The sequence below is a fragment of the Wolffia australiana genome, chromosome 16 (assembly GCF_029677425.1).
Source record: "Wolffia australiana isolate 7733 chromosome 16, ASM2967742v1".
Classification (NCBI taxonomy): Eukaryota; Viridiplantae; Streptophyta; class Magnoliopsida; order Alismatales; family Araceae; genus Wolffia; species Wolffia australiana.
The window spans coordinates 7,371,174-7,387,597 of NC_135850.1; the positions used below are offsets into that span (position 1 = coordinate 7,371,174).

General features: G+C 43.4%; 1 non-coding gene and 2 pseudogenes across 1 annotated transcript; 1 reads left to right on the forward strand and 2 right to left on the reverse strand.

Moving 5' to 3' along the window:
• The first annotated feature begins 737 nt into the window (after nucleotides 1-737).
• LOC144713757 (uncharacterized) lies at nucleotides 738-1,978 on the forward strand (annotated as a pseudogene).
• A 2,161-nt stretch (nucleotides 1,979-4,139) lies between these two features.
• Nucleotides 4,140-11,993, reverse strand: LOC144713501 (cytochrome c oxidase subunit 2-like; annotated as a pseudogene).
• Nucleotides 11,994-16,007: 4,014 nt separating this feature from the next.
• TRNAN-GUU (transfer RNA asparagine (anticodon GUU)) lies at nucleotides 16,008-16,079 on the reverse strand. The gene has a single exon. It is a non-coding gene; the product is annotated as a tRNA-Asn (tRNA).
• Between the last annotated feature and the right edge of the window lie 345 nt (nucleotides 16,080-16,424).

Here is a 16,424-nt window from a genome sequence, read left to right on the forward strand (position 1 = left end):
TTCATTATCCGCTGCGCGATGCGCGCCTTCATTTACTTCGCTCCGTCGCTTCTACTTCCTTGCGCCTTCTGCATTTTAATCTGACTTCGTAACATGAATCTGAATTGACTTCGTAACATGAAGATGCATCTTCATTGACTTCGTAACCTAAAGTCGGAACCTTGGTATGGAGAGATCTCTACCATTGACTTCGTAACCTGATTCTGTAGATCAAAGAGCGACGTCATTCTCCATTCAGAAAAAAGAGTCTTGTATAGAACGAACAGAGGCATTCTGGGCCGACGACTACGACTACATGTGCATCTAGTGCAGTGGCTTGGAAGCAAGCTACCTTGACCATCTTCCGAAGTTATAAATAATTTACTGATCAAAGGCTTCCGTCGCGGACTGCTCTACATTCAGCCACGCCACAGTGACCTCCGAAGCGCTACAGCCGAGATGAAATCCGGCAGCCAATTGCTGACTCTGAATAAGTAGCCCAGCAATAAGCTCAATTTTTCAATAAGGGGCGGGGTTGCGCACGAGCCGAGTGACGTAGGTGCACAAGAGTACTTCGCGCCACAACCATTTTTTTTTATATAGGTTCTACGGACCGATGCCTGCTGCTTCATCTGGGAGAAAAGAAGAATAGATATGCCGGTAATTAGAAGGAAGAACCGCCATAAGAATTTTCCTCGTGTATCATCTGTAGCAGAACTATGAACGGGAGCTAGCAATCCAGACCGTATTGAAGAGGTTCCTAAGACACAGCATAGAAGGGTCAAAATATTAAGAAGCGAGGTCCAAGAATGAAGAAGGGGTAGTATGACTGAATGAATACGAGCTGTGGCTAATACCCAAGGCATAAAAGAAGCATTTTCAATGGGATCCCGAAACCACCAGCCACCCCGACCTAATTCATGATGAGCCCACCAACTTCCTAGCGAGATGCCTACGGTTAAAAACAACCGACATGTCAAGATCCAAATTCGAATGGGTTCCTGGTCCTGGTCAGAGACCACTGTGTTCGCGCCAGCGATCCAACAAAGAGGTTCTAAAGGAATGGTATCTTTCTTTCCATTACGAACGACACGCCTCGCCTGCTCCCTCCCTGAGTGTATTAGCGCTCCTGTCCAGAGCGAAGAGAAGGTTCTGAAAGAAAAGCGCCGCCGAAGCAGCATGAGCAGGCTTCTATTGCTACGCAACAATAGAACAGGTGTGCATGAAGCGCCCACATGTTTGAATGATCGGGTAAAGAGTGAGCTTCTTATATTGGATCCGACGCATCCAGCAGAGCGAAGCAGCGTTCCATTCTTTTCGGCGGCATCCTTCCGCATTGGCGGCAAGTGGAGTGCCACAATCCCATTCATCATGTTTGATCTACATAAGCCAAAGCCTATAGCACTGGCTACGTCTCCGTCATAAATGCAAGGAGGATGTATAGCTGATATAGGATCTTGTGGAACAGGATTTAATTCTGCGAGCGGTTCGATACGAACGAAGAAATTTCAAACAAAAGGAATGGAACTCGCTGATAGGAAAAGAGAGAAAAACAAAGCAATGCCAAGAGCTCCGTCGATCCGCTGTTTATCGATTGACTCCGCTCTCTCTTTTTCATCTCGTGCCAGATGCAACAAAAGATGACTCCTTTTTCCTTCTCGCGAACCACTAGAGCGCCCAGCACCCAGAAGAGCAAAGCTCATTTTTGGGTAAAGCGGCGCATAAAAAAGGGCTGGCCCGTTACTTCGTAACCTTCGCGAACGAAGTTCAGAATCAACACGACGAACGAAGGGAGTGTATAACTGGGGTTTTACACCACTTTTTTGTTGGAGAGATAGAATGGAGTTCTTCAGGAAGTTCAAGACAAAGGTTACAAAGGTTCTGAAATCATTAACATAACCTCTTCTTGAGACATTATGGCTTTGGGGTCGACTCCGAAGAAGGAATCCATAAAAACTTGGGATCCAACACCATGATAAAATACTACCTTCATGATTAGCCCACGTCCCTGAGATTTGATAAAAGAAAGGTGCATTAGCGGTTAATACGCTGTAATTGGATAAGTTATTAGGAATATGACGGAACGAAAGACCAATGAAAGGAAGAAGCATGCACCAAAATGCAGGGGCTGCACCAAACGCTGGTGGTTCTTTCTTGTTGTAAGTGAATTCAATGAAAAGACCCAGAAAGAACGAATAACGAGAAAATGCATTTATTGACATGACATTTATTTCTCCGTCGAATCGTCATGCCTTGGTTCATTCTTTAAGAACCTTCTACTGCTCCAAGCTCGCACTTGATTTCAGAACCGGAAAATCAAAAGTGGAATTCTTTAACTTAATAACTGACTTTTCTTCTTCATTCGCTTTCTTCACTCCCGCTCCTAAGCGCGTCGCGCCTTCATCTTAATCTGAACGCTTGTAAACTCGCTTCTGCTCCCGCTCCTCGCGCATTTTTCTTTACTACAAACATTAGATTAGAAATCAAAAGAAAAGTTCTGTTAGGTTCTTAGTAGCAGTCGACAACCTTTTTACTTCACATAGCTTTTCGTCTCCTTGATAGCTGGAAGTTCTCAAAAAGTATGAAAAGCTGGAGGACTTTTTACCATCCGTTCAAGTGTGGTTGGATTCTGTTCAACAGCCCAAGGACTTGGAGCACATTTTTTATTCTTTCCACTGCTTGAAGTGATTGTTACGACCACGAAGAAATGACGAATCCCAACTACGGATATATAAGAGCCGAAACTGCTCAGAGCATTCCATCCGGCGTAAGCATCTGGATAATCTGGAATGCGACGTGGCATACCCGAAAGCCCTAAGAAATGCATAGGAAAGAGGGTCAGATTAACCCCGAAAAAAGTGATCCAAAAATGGATTTGACCTAAAGTTTTAGGGTATGCCCGACCAAAGATTTTACCCACCCAATAGTGAAATCCTGCAAATAAAGCAAAAACGACTCCCATAGAAAGTACATAATGGAAATGTGCAACCGCATAATAAGTATCATGTAGAGCAATGTCTAGCCCAGAATTAGCTAGAACTATTCCAGTGAGCCCTCCTATTGTGAACAAAAAGATGGACCCTACAGCAAATAACATGGGTGTTTTGTATTGTATCGAACCTCCCCACATGGTAGCGATCCAACTAAAGATTTTTATTCCAGTGGGGACAGTTATAATCATGGTAGATGCGGTGAAGTAGGCACGCGTATCAACGTCTGAGCCCACAGTAAACATATGATGAGCCCAAACCAGAAATCCAAGAACACCTATACTGATCATGGCATAAACCAGGCCTAGATACCCCAAGACCGGTTTTCCCGAAAAGGTCGATACGATATGACTAATAATACCGAATCCAGGCAGAATTGGAATATACACCTCTGGATGACCGAAGAACCGAAAGAGATGCTGGTATAATATGGGGTCTCCCCCTCCAGCAGGATCAGAAAAGGTTGTATTAAAGTTTCGATCGGTTAATAACATTGTAATTGGCCCTACCAGTACCGGAAGTGATAATAAAAGTGGGAATGCTGTCACTAGAACGGACCACACAAAAAGGGATGATCTATGCATAGTCATTCCGGGTCCACGCATGTTGGAGATAGTTGTTATAAAATTGATAGAACCTAAAATTGATGAAACACCTGATAGATGAAGACTAGAAATTGCTGAATCAACTGCTCCTCCAGAATGGCTGGTAATACCGCTTAAGGGCGGATAAACCGTCACCCAGTGCCGGTACCCACTTCTACTAAGGCTGGGCTTAATAGGAGCAAGAGACTTGGTGGCAACAACCAGAATGATATATTATTTAATCGTAAAAATGCCATGTCAGGTGCACCTATCAGAATCAGAACAGACCAATTACCAGATCCACCTATCATCGCCGGCATAACCATAAAAAAGATCATTAAAAACGCGTGAGCCGTTATTAAAACATTATAAAGTTGATGATTCCCACCAAGAATTTGATCGCCGGGTCGTGCTAGTTCCATACGAATCAGTACTGAGAAGCATGTGCCCATCACTCCAGCAATGGCACCGAAGATGAAATATAGAGTACCTATATCCTTGTGGTTAGTGGAGAACAGCCATCGGACCGGATTTGTCATTAAACTTTTATTTCAGAACCTTCCTTATCTGAGAGGAGTCCCCTCGCTTAGGGGCTGAAAAACACCAAATGATGCGGGGAGCGGGAGTCGAACCCAACCACGCACGACCCGATGACAACTGAGTCAAAAAACTTGCGTATGATAACGAGAGAAATGAAGTCGATACCATGCTTAGGCACCCCCCATGTAGTTGGAATGGGAGGTTACCTTTGAAACACTCGCCATTGGGCAATCTCCGGGCGTAATGGTTCTGCAAGTGTATGATCACTTTATCGAACTCCGAACTGCCTTTCATGCGATAGAAGTTGCAAGTTTCATACTCCAGCCTCGGGTATTCCATTTCGATCCAAACCTGCCAGCCCACATCTATTTATTATATGATTATATATATGATGTATATACGAAATTGTGAGTTCTACCTTCTTCGAAATAACTTTATTTTTATAGTTTACGAAGCGGATAATTAAAAATAAGAACCTGAAAGAAAAGAAGTCACTTCTTTCAGAATCGTGTTGTGCAAGGATGGCTCTTTGCCACCGTAGTGGAGTAGTAGAAGTGGCCTTCCTGGGACAGGAGGCGAGAGTATTGGAGCATTTATCAAGTAGTGTTTGATGGAGTCGAAAACTTTCTGTTTCGTCCCATATTAATTCGGCTCCGTTTAAGAGCTTTTAGAAAGGTTCCGAAGGGGCGAGTGAGCGGGTTACAAAGTCAATGAATTGAAGTCTGCTAATGAGACCGTGCTGTTCTTTGAGATTTTTTGGCGAAGGCAAGCACGCACCTTATCAAGTTCTATCCCCCGGACAATAAAGCCGAGGAGCATTCCGGCAGATACACCGATCTTTGGATGAATCTTGAACTTGTTAGGCGCGACGCGCGACGGCGTGAATGTCTTGGATTGATAAAGGTGCGGAAGCGGTGAATATATGAGGCGGGAGGAGCATTCAGATTAAGATGAAGACGATGGAGCGGTGGATAAGAAGTCGTGTATCATATTATGGAAATATGGCCGTCATGGTCCTTTGATATGCGGCTCCAGCATTTTGAAGTCCGAATGGCATGACAATGTAGCAGTAGGTTCCTCGGGGTGTAGTGAATGATGTCTTTTCTTGGTCTTATTTAGCGAGCTTAATCTGGCCCAGGTTCTGAGGTCACGTTACGAAGTCAATGAACAGTGAATGAAGAAGAATGATAAAATCTCGTGGCGAGCGGTGTTATCCACGAAGATATAAATGTGTAGCAGTAGGTAGAAAGTTTAAGGCTTAAGGTCTCGGAAATCTGCACAAACTTGTTTTCAAGTAGCTACTCAAAATATTAAATGGACTCGAATGCGCGGCTGCATACGATAGGTGTAACTTTACTTCGTTACTTCGTAACCTTCGAAACCTCTTGCAAAACAACGTAGCCACCCTCACCTCCGCTTTACGCGCTACTTTTACTTCGTAATCTCTATCACGTAAGGCGCGCATACTCTTCTTATATATAGCAAAAGGATATAACTCATGTTAATAGGAGGGAGATTGACTAACTCACTGCGTAGGACGTTTCCTACTCCTACTCCTACTCCTACTCCTTTGGTAATAACCGAAGGAGGAGTAGGAGTAGGAAACGTTATTAGTTCATTATTTCATAACTTCTTTTATGTTTTTTATTTGACTTCGTAACGTTTATTTTTAATGCTGAACCTCTATGGTATGATCGAGGCATGCCCTATCTATGCTATCTTCTTCAAAAGAGGTCGATCTTCCTGATCAATAGCTCTAGATTCTTAACATAGTGGATTTGCATATTGGTACTATTGCTTTAGTATTTTCAATACCTGGCTTTTACTTTACGTAAGGACTATATATATTACCCCCAATTTCTATGAAATACAAGATGCTCATTGAATGATAAGAAACGAATTTTATATGACACAACTCCAGATTTCAAGTTAAGGCGCGAGGAGCGGGAGCGAAGAAGCGACGGCGCGACATTAGGAGCGTTTACGACCGGGCGCTTAGGAGCGTGCGAATGAGCAGAAGCGACGGAGCGGGAGCAAAAGAAGTCAATAAGAACACTGAAAAATCAAAAGATAAGAATAATCGTTCAGTTTTAGTTAAGAGTCACTTAATTCCTATTTTGGATGAGCTAAGGGTTCATTGATATTATTCCCCAACACCATATCCATTTTTTCAAGAGACAATAGAATGAATCAAAAGCTTACGAAAGTAAAGGAACTTTGTACAGTGCATACCAAGAATCCCAGAAAGTAAAACAAGTGTTCTCCCCCCTAGACAATGAAATATGTTAACGTGAGGTTCCGACGGAGGAAGAATGAAGTTATATCATCTGCAATCGTCTGAATCTCGAGACGCGGAACCAGTAATATACTTTTTTGAGATAGGTAAACCAAGGTAACTCTCCCTCCCGAGAACCGTATATGAGAATTTAATCTCGTACGGCTCAAGCAAAAACATAAAATACTCTTTTTTCATATAAAATTAAAACTTTTTAGCCACTTGATTTAACCCGAAGACCCGAAGAAATTAAGATCCGGAATCTGTTCTTTGTGATGATAATGCCAAAGAAGCTGATCCGTCTTTCTTTTTTATATTGATTATGTAAACGTAACCTCTGGAATCTTATCTTCCCAAATAAAAAGAGTATTTTATTTTAGTTTTTTTGCATAATGAAAAAATTGACTATTGTTTTACTTTTTATAGGCTTGTTGAGACCCTACAATTAAAACATCAGATTCATATTAGAACCACGATGATTCATCAATAAGTCCGCTCAAAAGTTCTCTGAGTAAGTTTGATCATCACTTATTTAATGAATAGATGTAATGATTCAACTTCATCCAGATAAATAGTTGTACTTCCAACACATAGTTCTGAAAGGTCGTAACCGTTACGAAGTAAAGAGATTTTGACATTTGGAGTCTGGTTAAGAGGCGTGACGGTGCGACGGAGCGTTCAAATCTTTATTTTATTGATCTATTCGATATATTCTGTGCTCCAGAAACTATAATAAATATAAGACGAAGTTGTACTTCCAAATCAAGATGACAGATCCATTTGAATCAATAGGATCAATTATAACAAATCACACACGATACCGAAACAAATAAATTTCACGAACTACCAACCAAACTAGAAATCCGAGTCCTAGACTAGTACTTAATCTCTTTCAGAACAGAACCTAGCTCACTGAACCACGGAAGAATTATAACAAAATAATAGATAGGAGCAAATAGAGCCATTGCAACTCACGGGAGTAATACCACAGCCCGGAGCTACTTTACCATATTCCGAATTCAACGGTTTCAAGAAATCCCCTACAAGAGTTCGTCTTGGCCCAGATCTAGAACTACCCTCAACTGGTGTAGCCATAAAAAAGACTGTATCATTTGTTAAGATCTGTTGACTTTATATACCATTCTGTTGTAAATAAATGATTAACGCTACGCTTGATATTTTAAAATCTAATAATGGAAACAGTGACCTCCCCATCTCCATATCTGGTTTACTTGTAAGTGGGGTAGCCTAAATAAGGCGGCTACCCTCCCAACAACAACCAAACCCTTTTCTCTTTCCGGTCCCTGACGGCTATTCGACAAGCAATAGGTTCTGAGGCGCGAGTGAGCGTTTAGTAGCGGGAGCTAAAGGGGCGAAGCGAACTGCAAGAACTTGAAGAACATTCGGTTCTGAAATAATTTAACAAGTTCAAACAAAACTAAATAAGAAAAAGGGCTATAAGTAGGCCGTTTGCTATTGCTATAAAGGCTGCTCACCTTTTGACGGCTTGGCTTCGCTATCGCTCTCATGTAGTGGTCGACCTTCAAAGGAGTCTTCTTACCAGAATGCCTACAGACAGCTTCGCCAGAAGCAAGACGAGACAGGTTCTGCAAGAAGTTCTGCATGAACTTGACTTACTTGTAGTAAGGTTCAGAGGTTCAACGGCGCGACGAGCGTGAAGATTCAGATTCAGACGCGACTGATGGAGCGGTCTACTAAACGAGCATTAAAGCGAATTGAGCGAGCAAACTTCCAATTCCTCACCCTACAATTTCATTTCCATTTCAGCTTCCTCGGTTTAGTTGGTTTGGAGGATTAATTGATTGGATACCCGAGAACCATAATCTTTCAAAGGAACAGCTTCTACGACGATAGATAGGGGTCAGGTTTGGCATCTATGCCCCCTCCCCTCCAAACAGTATGGGAGCCTTTCAGCTCATACTGCTCACACTCCTAGATCTTCACTGCACCCCCTCCACCTTTGAGCTGGGAGCAGCTTCGAACGGCCTACTTAAAAATTCGCTTTAATAAAGTCAACATCAACAACACCACAAGTACACGTTGGTTGCCCACTGATCTGATCATAGGTGAAATCCAATCCCTTCGCTTCGCACCAGGTTACGAAGTAAAGCCCCTACTTTCTAAAGCTCCCTTCGCCTCGCCATGCCACTAGATCTATAATGACCGGCGAGTCGTAACATGTACATAACCATGCGCCGGGCCGTGAATCGCAAGAATCGAGAAGTCCTCTGGGTGGGAAAGAAAGGTTCGAAAATGGCCTAGCAGGAAGGAGGTTTTTTTTACCCTGAAACAAAGGCGCGAAAGCGGTGAATATATGAGGCGCGAGGAGCGTGAAGATTAAGATGAAGACGAGCGGGAGCGGGTTCTTCTTTATTTTAATAAGAAGTAAGGTTCTTCTGATGAATCTTCATTGACTTCGTAACATGAATCTTCATTGACTTCTTATCAGATTAAGATTAATTTCTTGCTCCTGCTCATAGCTCCATCAGTCGCGTCTGAAACTTAATCTTCCCCGCTTTCACGCCTTGAAGAACGTTCTTCGCTCCGCGCCTTCTGATTCATCTTCATCTTCTTTATCCGATAACATGAATCTTAATCTTCATTGACTCCCGCTCACTCGCGCCTTGCATGAATCGTTGATTCATTGACTTCTTATGTGAAAAATAACATAACCTTGCCACTCCGTCGCTTCTTCGCTCCTAAGCGCCTCAGATTGATGATTCAAGGCTTCCTGGACTCGTTACAGACTAAAAGGAACAAGAAGAGGTGATGCTAATCACTGCCATAGTTTCATTACCTGTAGCTGAGACGGCCCTCTTTTTTGTTCATTCACCGTGGCACAAATGAAGAAGCTGGAATAACTCAAAAAGAGAGTGGCGCCTAGCCAAAGAGTCTGTTGTCTTTGTAGAATAACCGCACGATCTTGGACTGGCCCCCTTCACATGACCTAGAAATAAAAAGGAGGTTCGTGCTACTATAAGGCCTCTAAACTCCTCCCTCTAGACACTATACGCGTTGCCAGGGGGACGGGGTTGCCCCAACTTTCATAGGTCCTTTGTTGCAGAACCTCCTAATGAGAATTGAGATCCTTGCGTGGGCGTCTCATCCCTAAGACTTGCTTGCTCTGTATGGAGTGCCCCGTGGTTCCTCGAGTGCCAGCCGCAGAGAGGAATGCCATCAACTAGGGTGCTATTTGCCACTAACCACTCGCTCGCCGGCCGCTCGGGCTCCGCGTTTCAAGTTCGTTATCCTAACCGTCTCCTCTGCTCTACCGCTAACGCGCCTTCTTCTTAACACTTCGCGTTACCGCCGCTCACTCGCGCCTATTGCTCCACCCTCTCACTGTAATAGCTTGCTTCTCGGGTGGCTCACACCCCGGGTGGTGTGGCTGAGCCAGAGTGGGCTCAGCAGTCGGCCTATGTATCCGGGCGCACGCGTAGAGGCATGATTAGTTCCACGAATCTCACTGCACTGACCATAGTAAACTCCTTCTCGTTGTACCGAAATGGAGGTCTGATTTGAACGACCAGGTACAACATCACATTTGACACCTGAGGAAGGTACAGCCCAACTATGAAGTACATCAGCAGGTGTTACAATCATACGTAGATGAGTTTTGGCTGGTACAACCACTCTATTGTCCACTTCTAATAAACGTGATTGACCCAATTCTGGATCATCTTCTGGAATCGTATAACTGTCAAAAGTGAGTGACTGTTAATCGGAACTGTTATAGTCCGAATACTCATAAGGTTGGGTCAACGCCCACCTCCCTCCAAACTTTACTTGCAAGTTTCCCCGCAAAAAGCTCTCCACGCCTACTCTTATAAAGAGCACTATTCTTCTTTAGTTAGGTGGTTATCCCCTCTCTCTCAGAGACCGTAAGACCCCGGCGAAGGTTACGAAGTAAGGGTCACAGGCGCGAAAGTGGGAGCGGCCCTACCTACTTCAGTTAAGCTGGAACCGAAAAAGACCTTATTCCACACACATGAGACACGCAGAAGGTATGGGACAGTTCACCACGGATTCTTTATCTGAAGATAACCTTTGTTCGATAAATGCGCAGTGGAAAGGGCTGCGTGTCGGCTCGGCTAAGTTGTAGGCCCCATAGATCAAGAGTGATTCCTCACCTATCCGAGGAACACTCGAGTATAGATTCCCTATGCTCATGTGAACGGCCGGGGCCAGCCGACCCGTAGATCTAAAAGTCAAATTTATTTCAGAACCTGACCGGTCCACGAACAAAACAAAGTCAAAGTAGTAAGAGTATTCATTCTTCGAAAGGCACCACCTTAAGTTATTACATTCTTCTTCTTCGCTCCATCGCGTCTTCATCTTAATCTTCACGCTCGTCGCGCCTTTTGCTCGTCGCTTCGCTTGCTCACTCGCGCCGTCGGAACCTTCATCGTTGATTCATCGTTTTATTTATGTGAAAAAAAACATAACCTTTCATTCTTCTTCAGCTTCGACTTCCGCTCACTCGCGTCTAAGCCCCCGCTCTCGCGCCTCAGAACCTTAATAATTTAGCTCTTGAAAGTTATCCTTGGATAACTTGACTTCGTAACCTTTGGTTGGTAACGTTATCGAAGGATAAGCTCAGAGAGTAGAAGCGCTGGTCCCCTTCAGTCTGCGTGCGTGTGCCTGCTGTTACCTACCGTAGGACCTCCGTCCCCGAAGCGAAGAAAGAGGTTTTTCTTTTAATCAGAACAAAGGTTATCTTCAGATAAAGTTATCCTCTCCTGGCCCAGTAGTTCCGCAACTACTACCTGGTTGTTGCGGGGATCCCCCATTCCGAAGGGTAACGGGGCTAGCCGTTAGGTCCAAAGTTGTATGCCACTGCTGTGGTGCCGATAGATTCACTACTTCAGCGCCGTTATCGGACATTTCAGGCTTAGCATCTATTTCTCGTATATCGCACCGAGAAGAGGGATGTGTACCTCCAGCAACAACAAGAATGGAACCATAGGCTCCTATGCTGGGAGTTGGGTATAGGTCTAACCACCTAAACTCCCCGTTTCTGGCATGCTATAGTTCTTATAGTCTCTTGACGACAGGAATGGGAGATTACGGGTAAGCCAGATGCTTCGCGAACCACCGTTTGGTTGCACTTAAATCACCCTCGTAAAGAGGCGCACTCCGATACCATTGATGTCCAATAGCCTTTATAGTAATGGCTGGATCTACTACTACCTCGTCCATGGAGTATAAAAGAGCAAATGATGGTATAACAATGAACATCGGGATGATACTTGGAATATGGTCCGAATAATCTCGATAGTAGTCCCATGAACAATCCTTTGCGGGATTGGATTAGCTTGCTCGTGGAAATGCCATAAAGCGCGAACCAACATCCGTGATACGAAAACCAAAATAATAATGAGGAAGAAAAAGATATCGTGATGTAAGTCATTTATTCCTTGCATAATAGGTGTTGCTGCGTCTTGAGATCCTAATTGCCATGGTTCCGCTGCATCACAAGGAGCGATTGTGAGGAAGATCTTTTCTAGAACTAGAACAATCATTTGGTTCATTCTCTTTCTTCTCTGCTCCCATAAAAATAGAGAGACTTGTTCCGAGCGGGCGTTGGTTTTTCCAACCAAGAAAGGTTCTTAGGCGCGACTTTAGGAGCGAGGGCGCGAGGAGCGGGAGCGAAGGTTATATATGTTATTTTTAACATAAAACGTTATCTTTAGATAAGTTATAAAGTCAAAGTAAAGAAATTCTTTTTTGAACATAAAGCTGAACTAGAGATGAGTACACAGAAAATAGAAAGTCCAATATAGAACTTCCCAACATTATTTTTTATTACTTCTTCTACGATGATTCAGCTCCTGAACCAGCAAGCTTCTACGCTGAAAAAGACAGGTCGACAAAGGTTCTGCAAGAAGATTTTTTAGAATCGGATAACCCGCTCGTTCGCCCCTTTGGTGACGTAACGAAGTAAACGGGGTGGATTAGCTTCTGGAGAAAGAGTTCTTGCAGAACCTTCGGAACCTTAGATAGAGTTAAAAGGGCTGGGTTGGGAAGGAAAGCGTGTAGCGCTTGAGCTTGAGCATTTTTTTATTTTTATTATTTATTTCTTTATCTTCACTTTGATTTACTTGACTTCTGATAAATTGTTAATCTTTCTTTACTTTTATTTTGACTTTTCTTTCTTTCAGAACATTCTAAAAGAACGTGTTCTTTACTTCACTCCTAAATGCTCACTCGCGCCTTCATCTTAATATATGAACCGCTTCCGCGCCTGAATCTTAATATATGAACCGCTTCCGCGCCTTCATCTTAATATTCACCGCTTCCGCGCCTTCATCTGAATATATTCACTGCTTCCGCGCCTGAATCTTCACGCTCGTCTTCATATTAATCTGAACGCTCGCCTTCATCTTCACGCTCATCGCACCTTCATCTTCATTGACTTCGTAACATTCATCTTCACTTCGTAACCCGCTCACTCGCGCCTTATCTTCATTCAAGATAAGTTTCTTTCCATCCGCTGGATAACGTTCTTCAATAAATTTTTTGAGAAGGTTTATTTCATTTATCCGCTGCTCTGTCGCTTCTTCGCTCCATCAGTCGTGTCTGAATCTTAATCTTCCCTGCTTCCGCGCCTCGAACAAGCAAGCCAAGCTGCAATAGATGCGCCTGGGACCGTCTATACTTCAGAAGAGAAGAGTGAAAGATAGGAAGGTTTGGAAGCCTCGACTAACGGATGAACAAAAAAAAAATCGGCACTTGACCCCGCCTTTTGTGAAAAGCCGAGACTTGATTGAGTTCCTGAAATCCTTTCTCCGTCGAACCTGGTCGTATCAAGTTCTGAAAGAATGGACACAAGGATCTCCCCATTATTCCCATGTGTCAAGCCAGTTAAGCAGAAACTCCACCCACCTAAAGAGAAATTAAAAAGTTGTCAAATTATTTCGTAACTTGCAAGTCTCTGAATATCCCACTTGGTATTGAAAATAATGTACGCCTCCTAAAGTCGGCCCTTATGAGTGTATGGGAGTTCGGATGTGCATCGACGAAAGATGAATAAGGAACAAGGATGACTTTCCACTGCTCTTCTTATTTTCATTATGTTAAAAATAAAATAACCTTGTTTGTTGACAACACCGCAGGTTCTGAAAGAAAGATTCTCATTCATGGATGGATTCGATGGATATAACCAGATGTTGATGGCAGAGGTTCTGAAAGAAAGAAAACGTCATTCATTACAACAACTATAATAAAGGTTCTTAGGTTCTGTTAAGAAAGAACGTTACGAAGTAAATGAATGATTTATCAGAAATATCAGTAAATGCTAATCTTACTTCTATACACCGAAGGTTTTTTTGATGAAGGTTCTGAGGTTATCGTTCTGAAGGGGCGACTTCAGGCGCGACTTTAGGAGCGGGAGCAAAAGATGAAACGTTACGAAGTCAATAAATAAGTAAATAAAGAAAGTAAAAACGAAGTCAAAAAAGGCTGGTGCCACTACTAAGAAAGGACAGGGGGGCTATGACTTCGATCTTTCATGATATGATGCACAGGAGGTCTATGTTGATGATATTCTTTCTAAGTCTTGGACTCGAGAAGACCATCTCTTCAATCTTAAAAATGTTTTATGTAAACATAAACACTAACTAATGTATGTGTTTTTGGAGCAGGAAAGCTCCTAGGATTCTCCGTTAGTCGGAGAGGGATTGAGATTGATCCGAGTAAAGCTTTGGTTCAGCATCTTAAAGTTCCGCCACGTTATGAATAAAAGAGATTAGGGGATTTTTTTTACGAATCCAATATTTGAGCCGATTCATTGTACAGCTTATGCCTTGTGAACCGCTGGCCCGAGCGCACCCGATTCGCCGCCAACCACACAAAAGGAACCACTTTATTCATGCAGAGGTAACGAAGTTATCCACAAAGATCTGAATGTGAATGGAAGGTTCCGAAGGCGCGAGTGAGCGGGTAAACATAACCTTTGAAAAGTCTCAACAATTGTCAAGGTCGACGAAATCGGCTCAGTCTAACAAAGCCATTGGTACTCAACTAGAGCATTTAGAATTATTAGCAAAGCATGCGTCCCAGTGGCTGACGTGTCCCAGCTCCCATGGTAGTCAAATTCTTTACTTCTTCGCTCGTCCGCTCACTCGCGCCGTCGCTCCTTCGGAAAACCTTCGGAATTTACATAACATAAGTTCTTGCAGAACCTTGCATCATCGGTAAGGTTCAGCATGAATGAAATGACTTCTTTTGCTCGTCGCTCCGCTCCCTCGCGCCTTCTTTTTTTATCAAATTGTTTGTTTTTTTGTATACCTACCGACTCTATTAAGTAAAGTAAAGCCTCTAAGGGAGCACGACATGTTGTAGCAGAACTGCTTGATGAACTTGGCGGCCAACTCAGCGAATGTTGGAATGGATTGGGCTGGGGGTTAGGTTGGTAAGCCAGTCTAATGCTGCCCTGGAAAGGTTTCATTGGAATAAGCGGATAAGGTTTGCATCGTCGCCAGCGAATTCTGTGCAGTAATGGATCAGGTGAGCTGAATCCGCCCGGGCTTGCCTGAACCCATTGTCACGATGGAATGTTTACTTCGTAACAAAAAGTTAAAGCAGAAATTGACTTCTTCGCTCGTCGCGCCGTCGCTTCTCTGCTCCTAAAGTCAAGTGGATGCTTTCTTGCATTTTAGCAATTCGGCAATTTGCTCTCGCTTAGACATTAGGAGATCGGCCTGATGAGGGCGCACTGCGAGCCCCTATTTGTAAGGCATTGGAGTAGGTCTTTCATATATATAAAAAATGATAATTATTAAAAACCCCAATTATGACATCTCTTCTCTCCCACTTCACACCTCGGAGCGCACTGTTCTTATAGAGATAAAAGCGCTTTCACATCTTCTGAACCCAAGGAAAGCGGAGCTAAAAGGGGACTCCTGGGAACAGATCCAGTGGAGACGAGGTGGGGCCTGTAGCTCAGAGGATTATAGCATGTGGCTACGAACCACGGTGTCGGGGGTTCGAATCCCTCCTCACCCACAACCGGCCAGGGAAGGCGCGACTTTACTTTAGGAGCGGAAAAGAATGATCAGGAGAGAGGCCGCAAAGCTATGGAACTTGGGTATGGGTCTTTTGTCGAAATGGAATGGCCTTACTATTTTTTATCATGAATTAATTTAATAATGAAAGGTCCGAATCAGCATATTTATGTTCCCGTCACTCTTCCTCAGCCAGGCTTGGGCAGAATAGCAGAACAAGTCCAATAGTAGCATAGCCAAGCGTTCCTCGTTATTGTTTGCTCGCGGCCGATCGGGAGAATTGATGACTGCATCAAAGATGCACTGCTAGTACATCATCTGAGAATGATTAATTGCTCCTAAAGTCGCCCCTAAAGGGACCGTATCTACGCCAGGACGGTGATTCTCAAATCTCGCAGAACAGAATGTGATACGATGAGATAGAATGCAATAGAAACAAAGACAGGTTATGTCTTTTTCAAAAAAAGAAGGCGCGAGTGAGCGGGAGCATAAGGGAGCATAAGGGAGCATAAGGGAGCATAAGGGAGCAGAAGGGAGCGTTAGATAAAAGCAAGAATACACGAGCGCTTTCATTTCTTTACAGAACGTAACTTTCATTCAGAAAACATAAAATCTCCCCAAGTAGGATTCGAACCTACGACCAGTCAGTTAACAGCCAACCGCTCTACCATTGAGCTACTGAGGAATGCCGACTACAAGGTTGACATCAGCCGCGGCCTCCCCTCAGAAACAGTCACCGGAACTATCTTTGAAAGAAAGATATTAGAATTGTCAGTTATCTCTCAAGTATACCATGAAAAAATCTATGGTAGCATGCCCACTTATGACAGAGTTTTAGCCAAGGGTCTTTCATGACTGCACTGAACATATGAGTTTAATAGCTAGTGAGGATATGGAATGATGGATATTATATGGCCGTCAAACCAATCACCCCACCATATTTACTAAAGTTCGTTGAATAAAATATTAGGTTCATTATTATTCCAATGTGATGATTAAAATGAAGTCAAACAATATGTTCAATAACCTA